This window comes from Ranitomeya variabilis, chromosome 1 (assembly GCF_051348905.1).
Source record: "Ranitomeya variabilis isolate aRanVar5 chromosome 1, aRanVar5.hap1, whole genome shotgun sequence".
NCBI lineage: Eukaryota > Metazoa > Chordata > Amphibia > Anura > Dendrobatidae > Ranitomeya > Ranitomeya variabilis.
This window is the reverse complement of record NC_135232.1, coordinates 112,804,519-112,827,760: the sequence shown is the minus strand read 5'-3', so window position 1 is coordinate 112,827,760 and position 23,242 is coordinate 112,804,519.

Genomic DNA, 23,242 nt, shown 5'->3' with positions numbered 1-23,242 from the left:
TGTGTTACATTTTACAGAGGTGAATTATAGATGGAAAAAGAGGTATTGGTGGTCTTGACTGAATGAAGAGGAAAAAAGAAAATTACAACCCCTTTAGCGACCAGTATGGTGATATTATGAGTACTGTATATACTGGTAATATTTGGTTATGGTTTGTTGATATTTGTCTGTTATATTGCAACATTGTTATTGTGGTATAATTATTATTCAGTCTTATATAGCGGTATTATCGGTATTATTAGAAATACTGGTCTTGTAGTAAATCTTCATTTCCTCCAGGCAGGGTAATGGTAGTCATAGATGTCCCTATCTGAAGCTTGGGTTGCGGACAGCATGGGCCTGTGTGCTTTCAAATGCTAGGGGCTGAATTTCAGTCCCAGTCCATCCCTGACTGTGGGGATTTGCAGTCAGGATTGATGTAGGAAATCTCTATTCCTTTTCTAAACTGGCCTGAAATATCACAGGCAGGGCTCACAGACATGAGCAGATGGCGGATCTACTCGGAGGGGCCCTGTGTTTCCAGCTATACAGTATATAAAGTGAAGACGTGATATGTTTTCTGAGGTAAATATTGCCTTTTGAGTACACACAGACTGTTTTCACTGAAAATAGTGGCACAAGTGAAGATACCTCAGACAATGTAGCTGTCATCGTTTGGCAAACAAGAGTGGAATCTGGAGATAAGATGTCAGCTCCAGCTAATTCTGGTGTCAGATCTTATGTGTCCAGCTACATCCTGTCCCGTAATGAGACTGCAGAGCATGACTCTTACTCATTATAACCGCTAGATGCAAAATAGTGCACAAATGTTAGATGTGACACATGCATGACATGTAGGTATATGGAAAAAGAAAATAGGGCAACACTGTACGGGATTACAGGATGGATATATATATATATATATATATATATATATATATATATATATATATATATATACACAGTACAGACCAAAAGTTTGGACACACCTTCTCATTTAAAGATTTTTCTGTATTTTCATGACTATGAAAATTGTAAACTCACACTGAAGGCATCAAAACTATGAATTGACACGTGGAATTATATACTTAACAAAAAAGTGTGAAACAACTGAAAATATGTCTTATATTCTAGGTCCTTCAAAGTAGCCACCTTTTGCTGTGATGACTGCTTTGCACACTCTTGGCATACTCTTGGCATTCTCTTGATGAGCTTCAAGAGGTAGTCACCGGAACTGGTCTTCCAACAATCTTGAAGGAGTTCCCAGAGATGCTTAACACTTGTTGGCCCTTTTGCCTTCACTCTGCGGTCCAGCGCACCCCAAACCATCTCGATTGGGTTCAGGTCTGGTGACGGTGGAGGACAGGTCATCTGACGTTACACCCCATCACTCTCCTTCTTGGTCAAATAGCCCTTACACAGCCTGGAGGTGTGTTTGGGGTCATTATCCTGTTGAAAAATAAATGATGGTCCAACTAAACGCTAACCGGATGGAATAGCATGCTGCTGCAAGATGCTGTGGTAGCCATGCTGATTCAGTATGCCTTCAATTTTTAATAAATCCCCAACAGTGTCACCAGCAAAGCACCCCCCACCATCACACCTCTTCCTCCATACTTCATGGTGGGAACCAGGCATGTAGAGTCCATCCATTCACCTTTTCTGTGTCGCACAAAGACACGGTAGTTGGAACCAACAATCTCAAATTTGGACTCATCAGGCCAAAGCACAGATTTCCACTGGTCTAATGTCCATTCCTTGTGTTCTTTAGCCCAAACAAGTCTCTTCTGCTTGTTGCCTGTCCTTAGCAGTGGTTTCCTAGCAGCTATTTTACCATGAAGGCCTGCTGCACAAAGTCTCCTCTTAACAGTTGTTGTAGAGATGTGTCTGCTGCCAGAACTTTGTGTGGCATTGACCTGGTCTCTAATCTGAGCTGCTGTTAACCTGTGATTTCTGAGGCTGGTGACTCAGATAAACTTATCCTCAGAAGTAGAGGTGACTCTTGGTCTTCCTTTCCTGGGCTGGTCCTCATGTGAGCCAGTTTCTTTGTAGCGCTTGATGGTTTTTGCCACTGCACTTGGGGACACTTTCAAAGTTTTCCCAATTTTTCAGACTTACTGACCTTCATTTCTTAAAGTAATGATGGCCACTCGTTTTTCTTTACTTAGCTGCTTTTTTTTGCCATAATACAAATTCTAACAGTCTATTCAGTAGGACTATCAGCTGTGTATCCACCAGACTTCTGCATAACACAACTGATGGTCCCAAACCCATTTATAAGGCAAGAAATCATACTTATTAAACCTGACAGGGCACACCTGTGAAGTGAAAACCATTTCCGGTGACTACCTCTTGAAGCTCATCAAGAGAATGCCAAGAGTGTGCAAAGCAGTCATCAAAGCAAAAGGTGGCTACTTTGAAGAACATAGAATATAAGACATATTTTCAGTTGTTTCACATTTTTTTGTTAAGTATATAATCCCACATGTGTTATTTCATAGTTTTGATGCCTTCAATGTGAATTTACAATTTTCATAGTCATGAAAATACAGAAAAAGCTTTAAATGAGAAGGTGTGTCCAAACTTTTGGTCTGTACTGTATATATATATATATATATATATATATATATATATATATATAGTGAGACTCTCACCTTGTCAAGTTATGCTTGGAGCATAGCATCCAAAAGAGCCTGTAAGTAGTAAGTGGACGGATAGCTTACAGACCTCTCCTTACCGATTATTGTCCGGTTTCGGTTGTGACTTGTGGAGAAAAAAAAGAGGGTTAGATGGGTTGGCGCCTTGCGCAAAAAGGAGTATGTAACAACTCTGCTGGCATCAGGGCATGGCCTCTCATCTCTCACACTATCTTACCCACTGCTCCAGGTCATATTGTGGTTTCTGTTTTTTGACAGCTCCATATTCTGTGCCTCTGCTCTCTGCACGCTTCCTGGCTGTGTGCATAGGGGGGCGGCGCCTGAATTCTGGTTCTTATAGCAATCAGGTGCACCTGTCTATTATGTTCTGACCAATAGTCCGGTTCACTATGTAATTTCGCCGGAATTTTCTGGAGAGTTTCAAATATGTACATTTTTGGAAAGGCTATGGTATAAGCAATAAGAAAAACAATGTTTCCATTTGCCCCGAGTCCTAAGTGGCCGCCATCTTGGATTTTACAAAATGGCTGATTTACATCGATTTTCGTTAATATCTCAGCTTGTAAGTAACGTAAAACTTAAATTTTGACAGCTAAACATACATTTTGAGTACTAAGAAATGCAGTGGTATCCAAATAAATACTCTATATACGACTACAAATTGTATCGGTTTATATTTGAACAAATTTTCGAACTCGAAAAGCAGAGAGTTAATGTTTTTAACTTTTGAACAACCAGAGTGTCTTTACATATCGCCACCATCACTGTCATCATCAGTTTCATATTTGGTCTGAGTGTCCTCGTCATTCATACACTCGCTGTCACACTGACAAAGATCGGTACAGGATAAGTTATTTTTTCGGCACGAACACCTTGAAGAAGAACAGTCATGTTTGCATTGACAACTAATCATCTCGATTATTGCTTTTGGAGCTGGAAGAACATCTGTCATGGTTGGTTTCAACTGTCCATCCAACCCTTTGTGATAGCCATTCTTCTCGGGATCCAGCTGAGAATCCTGCAAAGCAATGTTAGCTTGTCCCCACACTCTGGCTTGGATATGGACTCTGAGGACATGTTGTTTTAGAGCTCCGAGTGTAGGAGGTAACCTGTCACTTTCTGCCATATGCTTGCAAAATAGATGCCATCGCAGTTCGGGAATATTCTTAATAAAAATGCCTTTTGGAGAGTAAGCAAAACATACGAAGGTAGCAAGAGTTGACAACATAGTTTCGCTCACTTCTTTTTCAGTCGAAAGCATCTGCAGAGAACTGATTACATCTGGTGTTGCGTTCATGTAAGCTTGCAGCCAGATTGCTTTGCCAATTCGAGAGAACCTTCCAGTTGTGTCAGCACCAGTGAATGCATGGAAGGCTGTCAAAGCCTTTGCTCTGTCTGCCCCTATGACTCGCCTTATTGGCTCTATCTCGATCATCCCAGAGACCATTGAAATCGATGTATTCTTCAGCATGAGGTCATAGTTAGCTATGACCAACACCAGTACATCGGTATCAGGGGAGAAGAAAACCATCCTTGCATCCGGTGGGTTTCGTTGTGTTGCCAAGACAGCTTGGTAGATCAACAGTGTGTCTGCTTCTTCGTGATTGTTGTCGTCGAAAACTAAGTTTTTGTTGCTCCTGGTACACCCTGAAGAACAAGTGATGACCAGTTTTTGTGATGAACTGTTGAACTCTAGAGTCTTTGCAGCAAGATAGTTGGTCAGGTCAGCCTTTGTCTTGTCATGTGAAAGGAACCTGTTCATTGGAATATGATTAATGTTTGTTTCATCTCTGACCTGGTACTGAATTGGTGCCTTTCCTTTTCTTCTTTTATCCCTGGTAGCATCCTTGAGAGAATTTTCCCTATACGTATCAAACACAAGGATTATTTCATCGTAATTTTCTGTGAGAGACATAAGCCTGTCATTGAAGCAGTAACTGAGATCTTTGACTGTCACTAGTGTTGCCGGTTTCTTGGCCATCTTTTGCAGAAGAACCATTCCATCTACCAGGGCTATCTTGCGACTTGGAGCATCTGATCTTGTGTCCATCCTATCTTCTGGCTGCAGATCTTTTTGTGGAGTTTCTACTATAACCAACTTGTTAAGGAGACTGATCAGTTTTGATTTGTCATGGCATGGTAACATTGTACCATCTGGAGCAAAAAAGGCTCTTGGGGTCAGAGTGAATTCGTAGTTCCCAATGGCCACTTTCTGGTTTATGTCTCTGTTGGACCTTGCCAAAACCATCATTCTTCCATACAAGTCCTTGGTCTCCTTAAGATCAACAGTCTTGTCTCGGAGTTTTACTGTGGTTTTCTTGTTTGCCGACATGAACATCCTGTTGTTCTCCTTCTTTACTGGTGCCCATAGGCTAACATCCCCATTGATTCGCGCCAACACATAGTCTTCATACAGCTTTTGACCTGTCTCATCTGCATTCAGGATCATTTTTACGTACTCATCAGGGATGTAGGCATGGGTGATTACATTGTGCAACTTGTCACCTACAACAGCAAATGGGTTGCCATGTTTCAAAATTGCTTCCTTAATCTTGTCAATAACATGATGACACTTCTTGACTGCACTTGGCCCAAGATCGTGATGCTCTCTGGTTTTGTCACGTTCTAAATCAAACTGTCTGGTATATTCTTTGACAACTCGGGAGAGTTCAGGTGTGGCCATGAAGAATCTCTGACGAGCATTGGCATTGTTCGAGATGCCGACTATGCCAGCATGGATTTTCATCAGCTTGTTCAGATGCTCGCATGCATGGTCCGCCCCAATGGATACAAATGGGATAGCACTTTTCGTGACTGAAATGTTACCCGCTTTCATTTCTTCCCATGTTTGAGGGTGATTTATTTTAAGGTCATGCATGTCCGTGATATACCTTGGCCACAATCGCTTGTATTTCATCCGGTCAAATGCAAAGAAGAGCTTGCTGAGCTGCTCTCCGGCTTGAAGATGAAGCTCAAGGTCTGCATTCCTGGTTGCAGCAACAAATAAAAGGATTGTTTCCACTCGCTGTAGGTAGTTCATCATTGACTTGAACATTGCATTTTTGGATCTCTGTTTCACCCATGTTTGAAAGACTGTGATTATGTCAGCAGTGGTCAAGGCCTCTAGTAGGGAAGTGCTTGCTTGTTTCACTGACTTACTTTTTGTGTTCTTGTTTTCCTCAGAACAGGCAGCTTCAATTCCCTCTGTTGCCATCAAACACACCTGTTTTAGTTCTGGATTATCAATGAAGAACTCGTCCAGCAACAGTTCATACAGAGCAACATATGTATATGTGTGAGCACGAAGAGCACGCTTGTAATGGGTACATTTCAGTATTTGCCTTGTTGTTGCAGACCCATACACATCACCTTCTATCCATGCATCATCAATACCCGAGTTCTCCGTAGAGGTACCCAGAGCGCGCAGGGCAGCCATTACAACATGTAGCTCTCCCAGTCGTGGAACAACGGTACGTTTCAGATCAGGTCTTGCATCTAGAAGTTGGACAACCTTCTCATACAGAGCCATATCAAATGAAATAACAGTGGGATGATCTTCACCAACAGTCAACTTCCTCAGTTCACTTGCTTGCATGATCACAGTCAGCAAGGTTGACCACTCGTGTGCTAGCTCTGGTAGCAGTGGTAAGGCTCCAACGTTGGTAAATCGCTTGCTTTCGGACAACAGTGAGTTGTATCCTGACCATCCAGGAATTTTTTCTCGATGCTTTCTCTAGTTGCTGCATTCTGGATACAGCAGTAGCAACAATCCATCCAAATTGTGAAAGTTGGGAAGAACCTGATATTTCCTTGTTTGTGACAAAGTGTTCTGATCTTTGGGTATGTTGTACTTTTGGCTTGTCACAGTGCAACATATGTACATGGTATGGAGTGACAGATAAAGTGTGGGCATCTGTTATCTTCAAGGGTGGTGCAACTGGTTCTCCAACAGCATCTACTTGCTGATATACAGCAGTAATAGTTCCATGTGTGGTTCCTTTCCCATCAGGGGTATCCTCTGCAAAGTCTGTGTTATCAACTGCAAAGAACACAAAGGTACCCTTCTTCAAGAATGGTGGCACGTAAAGACCTTTTAACTCTCGGGTGTTTTCTACAACAGCATTAGCCAAAGCAGTTTCCATTCGTAGGGTACGGCCATAGGGAACACAAAACCCATGTGAACTAAGAAGATTCATTAATTTCTTATCGCGAGTGGTGTGATGAACAGTCAGAGCTAGCCCCAGGACCTGTGGGTTTTCTCGTGCGTTGGGTTGTCTGAATACTGATGATTCGGTTTTTGGCTTGTAGTTGACCTGGCGTTTTGATTTGAATTCATACATGATGTTCTGACTCATAGTGAGTGCTGCTCGGTCAACAATTTTGGTCCTTCTTTGAGTTTCAAGGCTGTTAATCGGCCCTGTTATGATCCAACGGATAGCGGAATATAATTCTGCTGGAACGTCGTGTATGTCACTAGTGACCGTTATGGTGTTTTTATCATTGACTTCCGTTGTAAAATTAGCAATGCTTTTCCTAATTAACTGTGCTGCTTTGTAGATTGTCTGCATGTTGTCTGCATCATCACTACGACATTCCATTGCAGAATTAACCATGATTTCCTCACAGGCTTCTGGTGAATAAAGAACTGCTGATTCCCTTCTGTTTTTTGAAAGACAGGATTTCAGATGTGGCAAGGCATTCATTATAATTTCTTTGAGCCACTTTCTAGTGAATGTAGGTTTGTGATTTTCCACGCCTTCTATACCAAGCATATTCAAATAAGTGGTTTCGATATCTTGTATAGATAGATATGATTGGTTCTGTGTTTGAATATCCACTAGGTTTAGCAACTCTAGCAGACTTGCACGTTGTAATAAGGGTTCTTTGTGGTCTGTTCTGTTGGTACTACGTTCTCGTTGTCCATGAAAAACATGCTTTGTCCAACAGCTTTTGTGGTACCGGACGTCAATAGAATGTGCATCCCCTGGTGCAATGCATGTGTTCAGTCTTGTTTTCAGTGTTAAATTATCTGATGTTTCAATAGCTTGTTTCAACGATTTCCCTGCGTTGACTGTCCTCACATTATAAAGCTTCTCATTCTCATCGTTCTGACAAAAGAAACATTTTTCCTTATCCAGTGGCCATGTATGTGACCTCGTGAATGGTGATGAAGAGTCAGATGTTAATGAACCTGATTCGTCCATTTCAGCACGTCCTCTTTTTAATCCTCGTTTCTTGGTAATGTGGCTACCAGTAGCTAATGCATGTGCATAACGGTCCCGGGCTCGTTGTATTTGGTCGTTGTTAATTGCATTTGTGTAACAACTTCGATGGTAGACTGCCTGATGTGTAGCGATTGTGTCTTTCCTGTTGCTAATCCGTCGATGGATATCAACATAGTTGCCATCTTGTAAACTTGCCCTCTCTGCTACTATGTCCAAAACGCGCTGGTAAGACTGTATCCGAGGATTTTGCACCAACTTCTCATTGCCATTGGAAGACTGACAGAGCATACATAGCTTCCAGTTGATAGGTGCCTCACCTTCACAAGTGACTTCAGTAGCTTGTGGTTTGTCTGTCATGTTCAACTCCTGTAATAAAAGAAAAAAAAAACATGTGATTCCTGTCATTATGTATTATTATGTCAATACTAATTAATTATAAAAAACTGCTGTAGTAAATATCTAAAACACATCTGCAACTAGTAATATTGCATTTCTTAGCCCTAAAATGTATGTTTAGCTGTCAAATTTTATTTTTATGTTATTTATAAGCTGAGATATTAACGAAAATTGGTTTTACGTCAGCCATTTTGTAAAATCCAATATGGCGGTCACGTGGGACTCGGGGCAAATGGAAACATTGTTTTTCGTATTGCTTATACTATAACCTTTCCAAAAATGTATAGTTTTCAGACTCTCCAAAAAATTCCGGCGAAGGCCTAAATCAATACATAGTGAACCGGGCTACAATTACCAAGAGGCCTCCAGTATTTAGTGCAGCTCCACCCAGTGGACTGGGCCTGTGCAATGTGTTAGCTCAGTTTGTGTTTAGCTTCTGAGTTGCTAGGCCTTGCTCTGTGTTACTCCCTCTCTAGAGGCTTTTCTCCTTGCCTTGCCTTGATCTTGTTCGTCTACCCTCCAGGAGGCTGTATATCCTGGTCTCTGTCTCTTTGTTCTTGTTCCTTGTCTTGTTCCATTTCCTTGTCTGAACTTAGTCCTATCTCTGTCTGCTTGTCTGTGGCTTCCTTCCCTGCTGTGTCTTTCCTTGTTTTCTCAGTCTGCTTATGCTCCGCACTCTTGCGGCTCTGCCTGCTCTGAACCTTTGTGACTTTGCCCGGGCTCCGCTCTCTTGCAGCTTTGCCTCTGCTCCGCACTCCTGCGGTTCTGCTCCGTTCTATTCTGCTCTGCTGCTGCAGAGACCTCTTGCTGCAGCTCCTCTCCGCATTCCTTGCGGTTCCGCTCTGCTTAGTTTCTGTTGCTGCTCCATCTCCTGCTGCTCTACCATTCCTATCCGCAGCCTTGCGGTTCTCTTCCTGTGTGAACAGGTCCCAACCTGGTCCTTCACACTCCATTGCTTCCTGCTTGTTTCCTTACCTTCACCTCCTGTGTGAACAGGTTCCAACCTGTTCCTTCATACATCATATCTGTACCTGCACCTTCTGTGTGAACAGGTCCTTACCTGTTCCTTCATACACCACACCAACCTGCCGTTCCTGCCAGCCCTGTGTCTTTGCCGTGCCTGCCAGACCTGTGTCTCTGCTGTGCCTGCCAGCCCTGTGTCTCTGCCGTGCCTGCCAGCCCTGTGTCTCTGCCGTGCCTGCCAGCCCTGTGTCTCTGTTGTGCCTGCCAGCCCTGTGTCTCTGTTGTGCCTGCCAGCCCTGTGTCTCTGCTGTGCCTGCCAGCCCTGTGTCTCTGCCAGCTCTGTGTCTCAGCCATGCCAGCCTACTCGTCTGAGCTTCATCCGTGCTCATCTGCTAGTCCTGCCTGATGCCCGCACCAATCCTGGTGTTCCTGTTTCCCAAATGGGATAAGCAGCCACAGCCAGACACCACCCTGGAGTAGCACCTGGCAGCTGCCTGCCGCACAAGCCTGACCTTACCATCAGAGGCTCCAGTGAAGACCAAGGCAGCTGTCATAGTCACGCCCCTTCCAGGATAGTCTGGTTCGTGGCACAGTGGGGCCACAAACCCCCGAGCTCACGCCCACCAGTCAGGGCATGAGCATGACAGTTTGCACAGGCCATGGCCTCCACTGTATCCCATGTCCTACCGCTCGCAGAGCATGATGAACTTTCTCTCTACCCACATGAGCAACCTGAAAAATTTGTTCCTCCAAGGGTGGTTCAGATTGTGGAGACTTCTGACCCAATCATTGTCTCTAATGCTCTTTTCAAGCAACTTTAGGCCTGTGAGGAGGAGCACGACCCAGCTGACCCACCTATGTTCTATGGGAATCCTGAAGAATGCCAAGGGTTCCTGAAACAGGGCTTGCACTACATCCTGCAGAATGCAGCTTGTTTCCCCTCTGACCGGGTCAAGGTGGGTTACATCATGTCCTACCTGGCCGAAGATGCTCTAATATGGATCACTACCCTCTGGGAAGCAGGGGATCCTATCGTCTTGAACCTTGGGGCCTTTCTGGTGGCCTTCCGTAGGGTCTTTGACATGCCTCATCCTGCTGCTCCTGTAAAGTCTTCCCCGCCTAGATCCGAGAGGTGCTCCAGATGGGCGAAACCTGTGAAGAAACCTCTGTGCCAAACCTCGACCGTCTGTGACCCTCCAGTTCCTCTACTCGTTAAAGCAGCTACCCGGGTAAAGCCTAAAAAGGTTGATGAGAGTGGGCTGGCAAAGCAGCAGCCCGAAATCAACTGTGAGAAGGGCATACGGTGTCGCTGCAGTCGTGAGGAACACCTGGACTGCCTCTGTCCAAGGGAACTAAAGCTCCAGAACCTAGGGCCAGTAGGAGAGACTGCCCTCGGTGAGAATAACTTCCTTCCGTTAAAGTCTGTGTCTGTTCCGGTGCCTTGTGGGAGCTTTGGCCCTGCAGATGTATTCAAGCTGCTAACCAGACGGAGTCTAAGTGTGGTTCCTGTTCCACTGCTCCAGAATCCTGTGAAGGTGTTTGGTGATAGCCGAGCCCTACTTATTAACAGTCCAGTGTCGAAGGAACAATTACAGCTCCAAATTGGAGCATTATATTTGAAGAAATTTGTTTTCCACTTGTTGACCAGTCCGCCTATCGGTTGTTCTGAGCCGGATACTCTGCTACCCGTTCCGGTCCGAAGACCCAGCGTGGTTCTGCGTTTGGAACTGTCCAGTCTCCAGAGTTTGGTCACCGTTACCAGACTTGCGGTGGATACCGCGTCTCCCTCCTGCTCTCCAGTTGCTTCTAACTTGATTGGCTGGCCTAGCCCTCTATCTACAGGATTGCCTGTGTATCCAAATAAAAAAATCTTTTTTGATGCAATATCCTTCTCAAGGGTTTATTCCACATACCCTTCTCCGATTAGCTATAGAGCACACTGATGAAGGTCGTTTGCAGACCGAAACGTTTGTGAACACTGTGAATACTGTATGTATTAAACACTTTGTTGCATCAGACTCCTCAGAGTGTGCCTAAGTATATCTCTATTGTGTGTGAGTTGTGTCTTTCTATGTGGTGTGTGGGTTGTCTATGTGTGTGTCTGTGTATGGTCTGTCTGTGAGTTGCGTGTCTGTGTCTGCTTCTGTGTGTCTGTTTGTCTGCGTGTGTCTGTATGGGTTGCGTGTCTGTGGGTTGCGTGTCTGTGTGTCTGCTTGTGTGTCTTTGTGTATGTCTGTGTATGTGTCTGTGTGTGGGTTGCATGTCTGCGTGTGTCTGTGTGGGTTGTGTGTCTGTGTGTAGGTCGTGTCTCTGTGGTGTGTGGGTTGTGTCTATGTGTGTGTCTGCGTGTGTGTGGTTTGTGTGGGTTGCTTATCTGTGTGGGTTGCGTCTCTGTGTGTGCCTGCGTGTGTGTGTCTGTATGTGGGTTGTGTGTCTGCTTGTGTGGGTTGCGTGTCGGGGTGGCTGTTTGTGTGTAGGCTGTTGTTCTGTGTGGTGTGTGGGTTGCTTGTCTGAGTGTGGGCTGTATGTCTGTGTGTGGGTTGTGTCTCTGTCTTTCTGAGTGGTGTATGGGTTGTGTCTGCGTGTGTCTATGTGTGTCTGCGTGTGTGTGGGTTGTGTGTGTCTGCGTGTGTGTAGTTTGTGTCTCTGGTGTGTGGGTTGTTTCTGTTTGTGGGTTGTGTCTGTGGTGTGTTTGCCTGTGTGTGGATTGTGTCTATGGTGTGTGGGTTGTGTCTGTCTGTGGTGTATCTGTTGTGTGTCAGTGTGGGTTGTGTCTCTGTTGACTGGGGGTTCTGCCTGCGTGTGTGGGGGTTCTGTCTGCGTGTGTGTGTGTGTTGTATCTCTGTGTGTGGGGGGGCTGTGTATGTTTGTGTGTTTAGATATCTTGTGAGAATACTGAGGTGTCTATGTATACACACTTGTCCTGCATGCATGTTCTGTGTATATGATGTGTACCTGCTGTGCATCTGTTATATAGCATGTGTGTACTAAGGACATGTATGATGTGTGTGTCTGTGACTGTATGATGTGCATGTAATGAGCATATGTTGTCCAGTATATGTGTTCTGTTTATAATGTAATTTAACCCCTTCACCACCTTTGACGTTCATAGACGTCAAAGGTTGTATCCTTGCCTTTGATACAATCTCGCACACTGGCAATATAATATATGGAGGACTATGGGGGTGCATTATAATATATTGATAACTATGGGATGCATTATACTATATGGAGGACTATGGGGGGTGCATTATACTATATGGAGGTCTATGGGGGGTGCGTTATACTATATGGAAGACTATGGGGGGTGCATTATACTATATGGAGAACTATGGGGGTGCATTATACTATATGGAAGACTATGGGGGGGATTATACTATATGGAAGACGATGGATGGTGCATTATAATATATGGAGGTCTATATGAAGCCAATTATACTATATGGAAGTAATTATATTTGGAGGGCTCTGTGGGGGACATGATAATACTTGAAGGGCTATGAAGAAGCCTTTATACTTTATGGAGGACTGTGTTGGGGGCCATTATGCTGTATGTAGTTCCTTTATACATTATGGAGGGCTGTATGGGGCTCACAGCTGGGGATCATACTGTGGCAGGATAGTTGAGGGGGACGGTAAGGTTATCATACTGGAGGAATCACTGTGGGGGGTATAGTGTTTGCGGGGCACCTTTGTTGGCATCATACTTTATGGGGCAATGAAAGAGGAATCTGGGGGCTTCAATAGGAGGAAAATTACTTTGTAACGGAAGCAAAGTTGTGAGATATGTACCTATGTGACAATTATTTTTTTTTTGGGGGGGGGGGTATGGGGGAGCAATAAGAGCTTGTGCTTTGGGGCCCCATGATCTCTTTGTACGCCCTGGTGCAGGATGCATTGTCCTTTTCACATACGTCTGTGCTGGAGGACTGATGGCCCATAACTTACACACCACGTCCAATGCTGCCCCTCGGTACATACAGGCATTCAGCCATGTTTTTCTTGAGCGTCGGTTGCGCTCCTTACCCTTCCCCCTCTCACATTCCTTAGTCAACCCAAAAGGAAGGCCCCTGCTATTAGCTCCAGAGAGCCCCATGTGCGGCGCTTGTGATTGGCTAAGCTTTTCGGGAGAAGGAGGCGTGATCTGTTGGGAAAGACGCGCCATTTTACCAGCTTAGTGCAGTGGCGGCTTGTTGATGCTCAGACTGCAGGTTGTTCCGTGTGGTGTGTGGATGATGCTGCATGGTGGACATGTCTGATTAGTCAGTGCCAGGCAGCGGCCACTTTGGAGCTGCCCAGAGTTTTGTAGGTGAGTGCCAGAGATGATAGGTTGGCAATCAGTGCTGCCTCCTGTGCTGTAAGGATGCAGGATGTGTCTGCCTACAGGACCACCGCTCTGCTGCCATCATTGTGTGTCTGTATGCTCGTGCCAAACCTGCCATTGCCATTAATGATCCTTGTTCTGGATTCTTCTGTGAAGTTTTTGTATGTGTGTGATGGCGCTTACATCCTTGTATTTGGACATCTTTTCTCCATTTCTCTAAATTAAAATTTCCACTACTGTCCTCATTTTTACAGTATAGATATAAATCTGTATGAACCAGATTTATTCCTACCGATTTAAACAAATTTACTATGGGGGGGGGCGCCGTTCTGCACTTCGCCTCAGGCAGCACAGAGGCTAGGTTCATCCCTGCTTCCAGGGTAGTCTGGTTCGTGGCACAGTGGGGCCACAAACCCTCGAGCTCACGCCCACCAGTCAGGGCGTGAGCGTGACAGAGTATCTTAGTTGATTGTTATGGACGTGACCATTATTAAGCGTGTGAAAACAAAGTGTTTCAGGAGCAAACCATCTCATTTTGTCTTATGTATCTGATGAAGGGGGCAGTTCGCATCCACAACGCTTTGTTTTTACACCAATAATAAAGTACACGTCCACAACGATCATCTAAGATCCTCCTTATTGGATAAAATGCCGTCTTATCTTATGCCTTCTCATCTAACAACATGTTTCAGGGACAAACCGTCTCCTTCGGTCTTATATATCTGACGAAGGGAGCAGTTCGCATCCGAAACACGTTGTTTTTACCCCAATAAGGGTATGTGTCCACGTGCCGTTTTACATCCGGAATAGCAGCGGATTGAACGCTGCATGGAGCCGCAGCGTTCAATCCGCAGCGTCCAGATGTTACAGCATAGTGGAGGGGATTTTATGAAATCCCGTCTCCACTATGCGTGGTAACACGCACCCGGCAGCCCTGCGATTCCGGACATGCGGCGCGTCTTTTTAGATCGCAGCATGTCCGTTTACCTTGCGGCGACGCTGCGCCGCTGCAAGGTAAATCATAGGGCCCTATGTGTGGGGTGCGATGATGGCGGATGTGTGCAATGAACACATCCGGCATCATTGCGTCTCCAGAAGGGGGCGGAGCAAGTTTGCCGCTCCGTCCAAACCGCCGGCCATCCTGAAAGTGGACGCATACCCTAATAAAGTACACGTCCACAATGATCATCTAAGATCCTCCTTATTAGATAAAATGCCGTCTCATCTAACGCCGTCTCATCTGACAACGTGTTTCAGGGACAAACCGTCTCCTTCGGTCTTATATATCTGACGAAGGGAGCAGTTCGCATCCAAAACACGTTGTTTTTACACCAATAATAAAGTACACGTCCACAATGATCATCTAAGATCTTCCTTATTGCATAAAACGCCGTCTCATCTAACCCTCTTTTTTGCTCCCCACAACCATGGACTTTGTAACACAAGTAACTAGAAATCTGTCCGGACTATCAATATTTTATTTGCTTGAATTATTTTTATTATAGTGTTAGTCTCTGTTCACATGTCCGATTGTCTGTTCTGATTTAGGAAAAAAGAAACCGATTTCATGCCATACCAGAGCTAGACTTTTCTCCAACAGCTTTACATGGGACAAAAGTTCTGTTTGCTACTCCAGCCCTGCATGTAAATAGTGTGACCAAGGTAGTGCCCTGCTGGTAATTCATAGCACTCAGCAACCAGGGCACAAAAAGCCTGTCCTGTCATTAAAAATATAATGATATCCTGAACAGTGCCTTTAACAATATTCACAATATATCAGAATTAATAAATGGGTGTCTTGTGTTTTTTATTAAGATTAGTTGTTCATCACTTGCCATAAACCATCATAAAACAGTGAAGCGTACAGAGTTCAACACTCTTAATAAGCAAATATGCACACTAATGAGTTAAATAAAATGGATAACTCTTCCTGAGACTATTGTGAGAAGTGACTCACTGGGCTGCTTGCAAAATTTAACACAGGAACGCTTCTGGTATAAGTCACCTGCTGATTTATTATAGCACAACATAAACCCTACCATGGGTTTAACAAAATAAACATGGCCTTTCTGGCAAAATGGCAAAACAAAAGATAAAGTATAGCAAAGTCCTTGTGTTGGCGGGACTCGCCCGAGGAGGACCCCACAAGACTTCAGCTCCACCTGGAGCCACCATATAATTCTGTAATGATTGAGTTCGTTGTCTAAATAAAAAAGAAGTTACATTGGCTTCACCATCACCTTGATACGAAGTTGCGGCTGTTCGCGCAGTTGTGTTTTTTTGTGTGTTTGCACACATTTGTGCTGTTGTGGCTAGCTATCCCTTTACATGTGCTGCTTGTGTAAAGTTATTACGCAATGCCTTTTCCTTCAAATCTTTACCGCCCATGTCCAGATAACTATGACACTGAATGGAGGATAGGACCTGTTAGGTTTGTGTTCAAGTTGCAGCCAAAGTTTTAAATGCAGCTGATTTCTTGCTCTGCTTTTATCAAAAGCTCCTAAACAATTTCTGTAATGTTTGCAGTCACATCACTTGAGGACTCGACCAAACAAACAAGAACATTACAGCTCCTTGGAATTTCCTGGCTTTTCCCCTCCAAGTTAGGTTATTTACTTTATTAAATGAGGCCATGACAGGTTGAATCTGTAACAATGGATATGGAAACAGTTATATACCCCTATTCTAGAAATGTTATAGTGTCCTAGTATATTACCAATCAGCACTATTCTGAACATAAACAGCTGGAAGGAAGGATTTGGCATAAGAGTATGGAGAAAGATTACATGAAGAAAGACTACAGGCCCCCATATACATAACATGGCAGTCAGCAACACGATCATTTGCGAACAGCAATCTTTCCTGACTTCCTCATAAAAATGTATTTTCAAAGGGTTGAGCAGAGAAATCCACTGCCAGACAGCTCTGGCAGCGACTTTCTCCTAAATAACAAAAGTATTGGGAGTTGGCTCCTGACCCTTATTTTCCCCAACACCATCTGTCAGACAGAATCAGTAGGCCCCCACATACATTACACTTTGAAACCACATGCATATTAGCCCGGGAGTGCATTGTGAGTGTGTTGATGAACTTGGAGCACTACTACAAGCCCCATTGCCTTTCGAAGGACATAATATAGTTATAAATGCCACCGTTAAAAATCATCACAGCATCGATTTAATGTACACATCAGGAGCTTTTCCCATATATATTAGCCAGATGTGTGTGTGATGTGAACATGGCCAAGGAAAGGAAATAAGAGAAAAACAGGAGAAATATAGGAATAAGAAAACTTGCAGACATGAAAACTGTGCCAGCGTAGTCTGCAGGCAGCACTGTGCACAGTGTCATTATTAGCATCAGTCCCTGTCTTCAGTAAAGCTCACAACAAATACAAATGCATCATATCTAGACTTAGGGATTTTTTCAGCACATTTTTGCAAAAAATACAGAGTTTTACTGTACCAGCAAAGTGAATGAGATTTCTGAAATATCGTGCACATGCTGCTTATTTTTCCTTGAAGCAGTTTCAAGTCTGTCAGCCTTTTCCACCAATTCAAATAAACTGTAAAAAAAAATGCATAAAAAGATGCATGCAAAACGTGGACAAAATTTGTGCATTTTACGCAGCCTTTTTCCCTACCAAAAGACAGATTTTTCGAGAAGAAATGTCTGCTGCAAATACTTAGTGTCTGCACATATGGCCATGTTCACACGTTCAGTATTTGGTCAGTATTTTACACTAGATGGTGGCCCGATTCTAGCGCATCGGGTATTCTAGAATATGCATGTCCACGTAGTATATTGCCCAGTGACGTAGTATATTGCCCAGTGACGTAGTATATTGCCCAGTGACGTAGTATACAGCACAGAGCCACGTAGTATATTGCACAGCGACGTAGTATATTGCCCAGTTACGTAGTATATTGCCCAGTTACGTAGTATACAGCACAGAGCCACGTAGTATATTGCCCAGTTACGTAGTATATTGCCCAGTTACGTAGTATATTGCCCAGCCACGTAGTATATTGCCCAGTGAAGTAGTATATTGCCCAGTGACATAGTATATTGCCCAGTTACTTAGTATACAGCACAGAGCCACGTAGTATATTGCACAGCGATGTAGTATACAGCACAGAGCCACGTAGTATATTGCCCAGCTACGTAGTATATTGCCCAGCCACGTATGTCACAGGTTAAAAAAATAAAAATAAACATATACTCTCCTTCCGAGGGTACCCTTGTAGTTCTGTCACCTGTGTGTTGTGACACGGCAGCTTCCGGTCCCAGGGTGTGATGACGTCGCAGTCACATGACCGTGACGTCATGGCAGGTCCTTCTCGCGCAGGCGCGCAGGGCCTGTGATGACGTCGCGGTCACATGACCGTGACGTCATGGCAGGTCCTTGTTGCATACAATCCTTAGCACCGGAACCTGCCGCTTGCATGGACCGGTCACCGGAGCGTCGCGAGGAGCGGGAAAGGCTGAGGAAGGTGAGTATATAATGATTTGTTATTTTTTAAATTATTTTTAACATTAGATGTTTTTACTATTGAGGCTGCATAGGCAGCCTCAATAGTAAAAACTTGGTCACACAGGGTTAGTAGCGGCGGTAACGGGGTGAGTTACCCGCGGCATAACGCGGTCCATTACCGCTGGCATTAACCCTGTGTGAGCCGTGATTGCGGGGAGTATGGAGCGGGCGGCGGGCACTGACTGCAGTGGAGTAGGGAGGGACTAATCGGACTGTGGCCGTCGCTGATTGGTCGCGGCAGCCATGACAGGCAGCTGGCGAGACCAATCAGCGACTTGGATTCCATGACAGACAGAGGCCGCGACCAATGAATATCTGTGACAGAAAGAAAGACAGAAGGACAGACAGACAGACGGAAGTGACCCTTAGACAATTATATAGTAGATCAGTATTTGTAAGCCAAAAGCAGGAGTGGGTGATAAATCCAGAAGTGGTGACGTGTTTCTATTAGGCCGGGATCACACATGCGAGAAATACGGCCGAGTCTCGCATGTTAATACCCGGCATTGCCGCCGTCACTCAGGAGCGGAGCGTGCGGCTGCATGTATTGCTATGTGGCCCCACGCTCCGCTCCTGAGTGACGGCGGCAATGCCGGGTATTAACCCCTTCCCGACATGCGCCGTACTAGTATGGTGCATGTCGGGTCCCCTGCTTTGATGTGGGCTCCGGCGGTGAGCCCACATCAAAGTCGCGACATGTCAGCTGTTTTGTACAGCTGACATGTGCGCGCAATAGCGGCGGGTGAAATCGCGATTCACCCGCCGCTATTAACCTGTTAAATGCCGCTGTCAAACACTGACAGCGGCATTTAGCCGGCACTTCAAGCCGCCTGACCGGAAATGACCTCATCGCCGACCCCCGTCACATAATTGGGGGTCGGCGATGTATCAGGATGGTAACCATAGAGGTCCTTGAGACCTCTATGGTTACTGATGCCGGCCTGCTGTGCTCCTAGCACACCTGCATTTCTGCTGCATAGCAGCGATCTGATGATCGCTGCTATGTAGCAGAGCCGATCGAGTGGTGCCAGCTTCTATCCTCCCATGGAGGCTATTGAAGCTTGGCAAAAGTAAAAAAAAAATGTTTTTAAAAATATGAAAAAAAATAAATAAATAAAAGTTTAAATCACCCCCCTTTCGCCCCATCCAAAATAAAACAATAAAAAAAAAATTAAACCTACACATATTTGGTATCGACGCGTTCAGAATCGCCCGATCTATCAATAAAAAAAAGCATTAACCTGATCGCTAAACGGCATAACAAGAAAAAAAAATTGAAACGCCAGAATTACCTTTTTTTTGGTCGCTGCGACATTGCATTAAAGTGCAATAACGGCGATCAAAAGAACGTATCTGCACAAAAGTGGTATCATTAAAAACGTCAGCTAGGCACGCAAAAAATAAGCCCTCACCCGACCCCAGATCACGAAAAATGGAGACACTACGGGTATCGGAAAATGGCGCATTTTTTTTTTTTAGCAGATTTTTTTTTCACTACTTATATAAAAAATAACCTAGACATGTTAGGTGTCTATGAACTCATAATGACCTGCAGAATCATAATGGCAGGTCAGTTTTAACATTTAGTGAAGCTAGCAAAAAAGCCAATCAAAAAACAAGTGTGGGATTGCACTTTTTTTGCAATTTCTCCGCACTTGGAATTTTTTTCCTGTTTTCTAGTACAAGACATGGTAAAACCAATGGTGTCGTTCAAAAGTACAACTTGTCCCGCAAAAAGTAAGCCCTCACATGACCATATTGACGGAAAAATAAAAAAGTTCTGGCTCTGGGAAGGAGAGGAGCGAAAAACGAAAACGCAAAAACGAAAAAGGGCCGCGGCGGGAAGGGGTTAACATGCGAGACTCGGCCGTATTTCTTGCATGTGTGATCCCGGCCTTATACTTTTCCTCTGATTGTTCCTCTCCTGGTTTTGGTTTGCAAATGCGAGGTAAAATACTGACCAAATACTGAAAGTGTGTACACGGGCTAATAGGAACCAACAATGAGTGGTCCCCAGTTCTGCAAGCCAACAGTGCTAATAAGCAATGATTACACCTTGAAGTCACCTGGTGTCACTAACCTCCATAACAATGCAATCCATATGAAAATATATAAGCGCACATTCATCTACCCGTATAAATCGGATCGAGATCGGATCTCAAAACGTTCTGGCCATTGATCTCCAAACCCGAGCATGACAGCTACTTATATTTCTATGAATCTGTCATACTCGAGTAGAGAGACATGCGGCCAGTCCGTACATTGTGGTCTGGTCTCGGACTGATTTACACGAATATCTGAACGAGCCCTAAGGCTAAAACCAAGCTGTGTCTGTGCACTGAGCGTACAGTATCGTCAGGAGCATTTAATGATGTACAGTTGTGACTAAAAGTTTTGCATTTTTTTAATGTGCGATTACTTCTGTCTGGTTGTTGTGATGCCATTTTCCTAGTGATGAATTGAAAGTGCAAGTTGTCATCATGCACAGGGTCGGACTAGCCCACCGGAGAACCAGAGGATTCTCTGGTTGGCCCAGGCACTGACACCTGCTGGCATACTGGCCAGCAGCTGCCTAGGGCCCCCACTGCTCCAGGGGCCCTCAGCCAGTGGTGTGTCTCTAATAGCGGCACTCCCAGCAGCTATGGGGCCCCTAAGTCAGCTGAGCAGCAGCTGGAGAGAGGAGCCTGTCCCTGCTGCTAAAGAGAAATTAATATTCACGAATCCCTACGCCCCATGGGCATGGAGAGGAGTAAGTATTCATTTCACATAACGGGCAGTGTTAGTGAATTGGTGCCCCGGAGGTGAGCCCCTGCTGGGCGGCTTATCTCTGCAGCTTGGCAGCGAAGCGGAGCTGCAGAAATCCGATGCCATCCTGCTTCCTGTCCGCTGCCTGACGCTTCCTGTCTGACACAGGGTGGCTGGATGACATCATCATCCAGCGCGCAGCTGTTTCAGAGAGAAAGCTGACAGCGCCGAAGATGCTGCTTCCTGGATGTGCTGCGGGGAAAGTGCGGATAGGTTGAGTGTTGCTGTGTCTCTGCCTGCATGAGTGTATGTGGTGCGGTGTGGTGTGTGTGTGTGTTGGAGATTGTCAATGATGTGGGTGATGGAGAGAGCAGTGATGGGAATGGTGTTGGAGAAGGCAATGTTGGTGGTAGTGGAAAGGATGATGGGGTGGTGGGGGAGGAGGCAATTATGAAGGTGGTGGAATAAGCAATGATGGGATGGTGGGGGGAAAACAATGATGATTGTGTTAGAAAGGACAATGGTGGTGGGGGGAGGCAATGATGGAGGTATTGGAATGGGCAATGATGGGGTGGTGGGGGAGAAAGCAATGATGGGGTGGTGGAAAGGACAATAATGGTAGTGGGGGAAAGGACAATGGTGGTTCTGGGGGAGGAGGCAATGATGGAGGTGGTGGAATGGGCAATGATGGGGTGGTGGGGAAGAAAGCAATGATGGAGGTGGTGGAAAGGAAAATTATGGTAGTGGTGGAAAGGACAATGGTGTGAGGGAGGAGGCAACGATGAAGGTGGTGGAATGGGCAATGATAGGGTGAGAAGGCAATAATGGAGGTGGTGATGAGGACAATGATGGAGGTGGAGGGGGGCTGCATTATACCCTATGAGGGGAGCTGCATTATACGTTGAGGGGGCTACATTATATTTTGTGGGGGGCTGTAATATATTCTGTGTAGTGCTGCATTATATTCTGGGGCTACATAATACAATATGAGGGGGGCTGCATTATGCCCTATGAGGGGGCTACAGTATATTCTATGGGGGGGCTGCATTATACCTTATGAGGGGGTTGCATTATACTCTGAGGGGGCTACATTATATTTTGTGTGGAGGGGCTGCATTATACTGTATGAGGGGGGCTGCATTATACCATATGAGGGTGCTACTTTATATTCTATGGGGGCTGCATTATACCTTATGAGGGGTTGCATTATATTTTGTGGGGTGCTGCATTATACTCTATGAGGGGGGATGCACTATATACTATGAGGGGCTGCATTATTTTCTGTGAGGGGGCTACATTATATTGCGTGAGGGAGGCTGCATTATATTCCATGAGGGGGGTTGCATTATATTATATCAGCGGGCTACATTATATTCTATGAGGAGGTTACCCCAACCCCTGCTACACAATTAAGACGTGTACTAACTTATATTATACCCTGATATTAGCGTGCTTTACCACATAATTGGTGGTCTTGTATTTATTTCTATGTAGCTACATAGTGGGCCCCAAGAATGATTTTCTCTGGTGGGCCCAAGGTGCTCCAGTCCGACGCTGATCATGCAAGACCTTAATTTAAACCAAAACGCTTTAGAATATAGGCATGGTCATTTAATTAGAGAAAACTGACTGCCAAAAGTTTTGCATATACTATTTATTGATCACAACATAGAGAGTAATTCTTTGCTTACAATGCCATAACTTGGTATTTTGTAGCATAACCTCTTGCTTTAATTACTGCACCAAACCGACGGGGCACTAGAGTATTCAAAAGACATACTGAGGGATCTTGCTCCATTCCATTTGCAAATCTGCACACAATTCATATTTATTGCTTTGGGTACAGGCCCCAACTCGTCGCCCTAACTCATCCCAATGGCGCTGTATAGGGTTTAAATCAAGGGATTGGTTTGGCCATTGCCACAGGTGAACAGATTCTTTGCTAACCAATTTTTGACTAAGTTGGATGTGTGCTTAGCAGGGGCGTAACTACCGCGGTCGCAGCGGTCGCCATTGCGACCGGGCCCCGCAGGTCAGGGGCCCCGGCAGGCTCGGACTGGCCCACCGGGGAGGGCCCCCACTGCTCCGGGGGCCCCCCTGGCCGCCCCCCACCCACCCTCCTTGAAGACGATACTCACCCTGCTGCCTGCTCCAGCGATGGTCTCGGCGTCTGCTCTGCACTGCATCTTCTTCCTGCTTGTGCGGTCACGTGGTACCGCTTCATTAAGGCCATGAATATGCGCATATTCATGACTTTAATCAGTATCACATGACCGCACCAGCACAAGCAGGAAGAAGATGCAGTGCAGAGCAGATGCCGAGACCATCGCTGGAGCAGTAGTGATGGGCAGTCCGGCTCTTTTTGGTGATCCGGCTCTCATGGCTCCGCTCACCAAAAAGAGCCGGCTCTTTCGGCTCA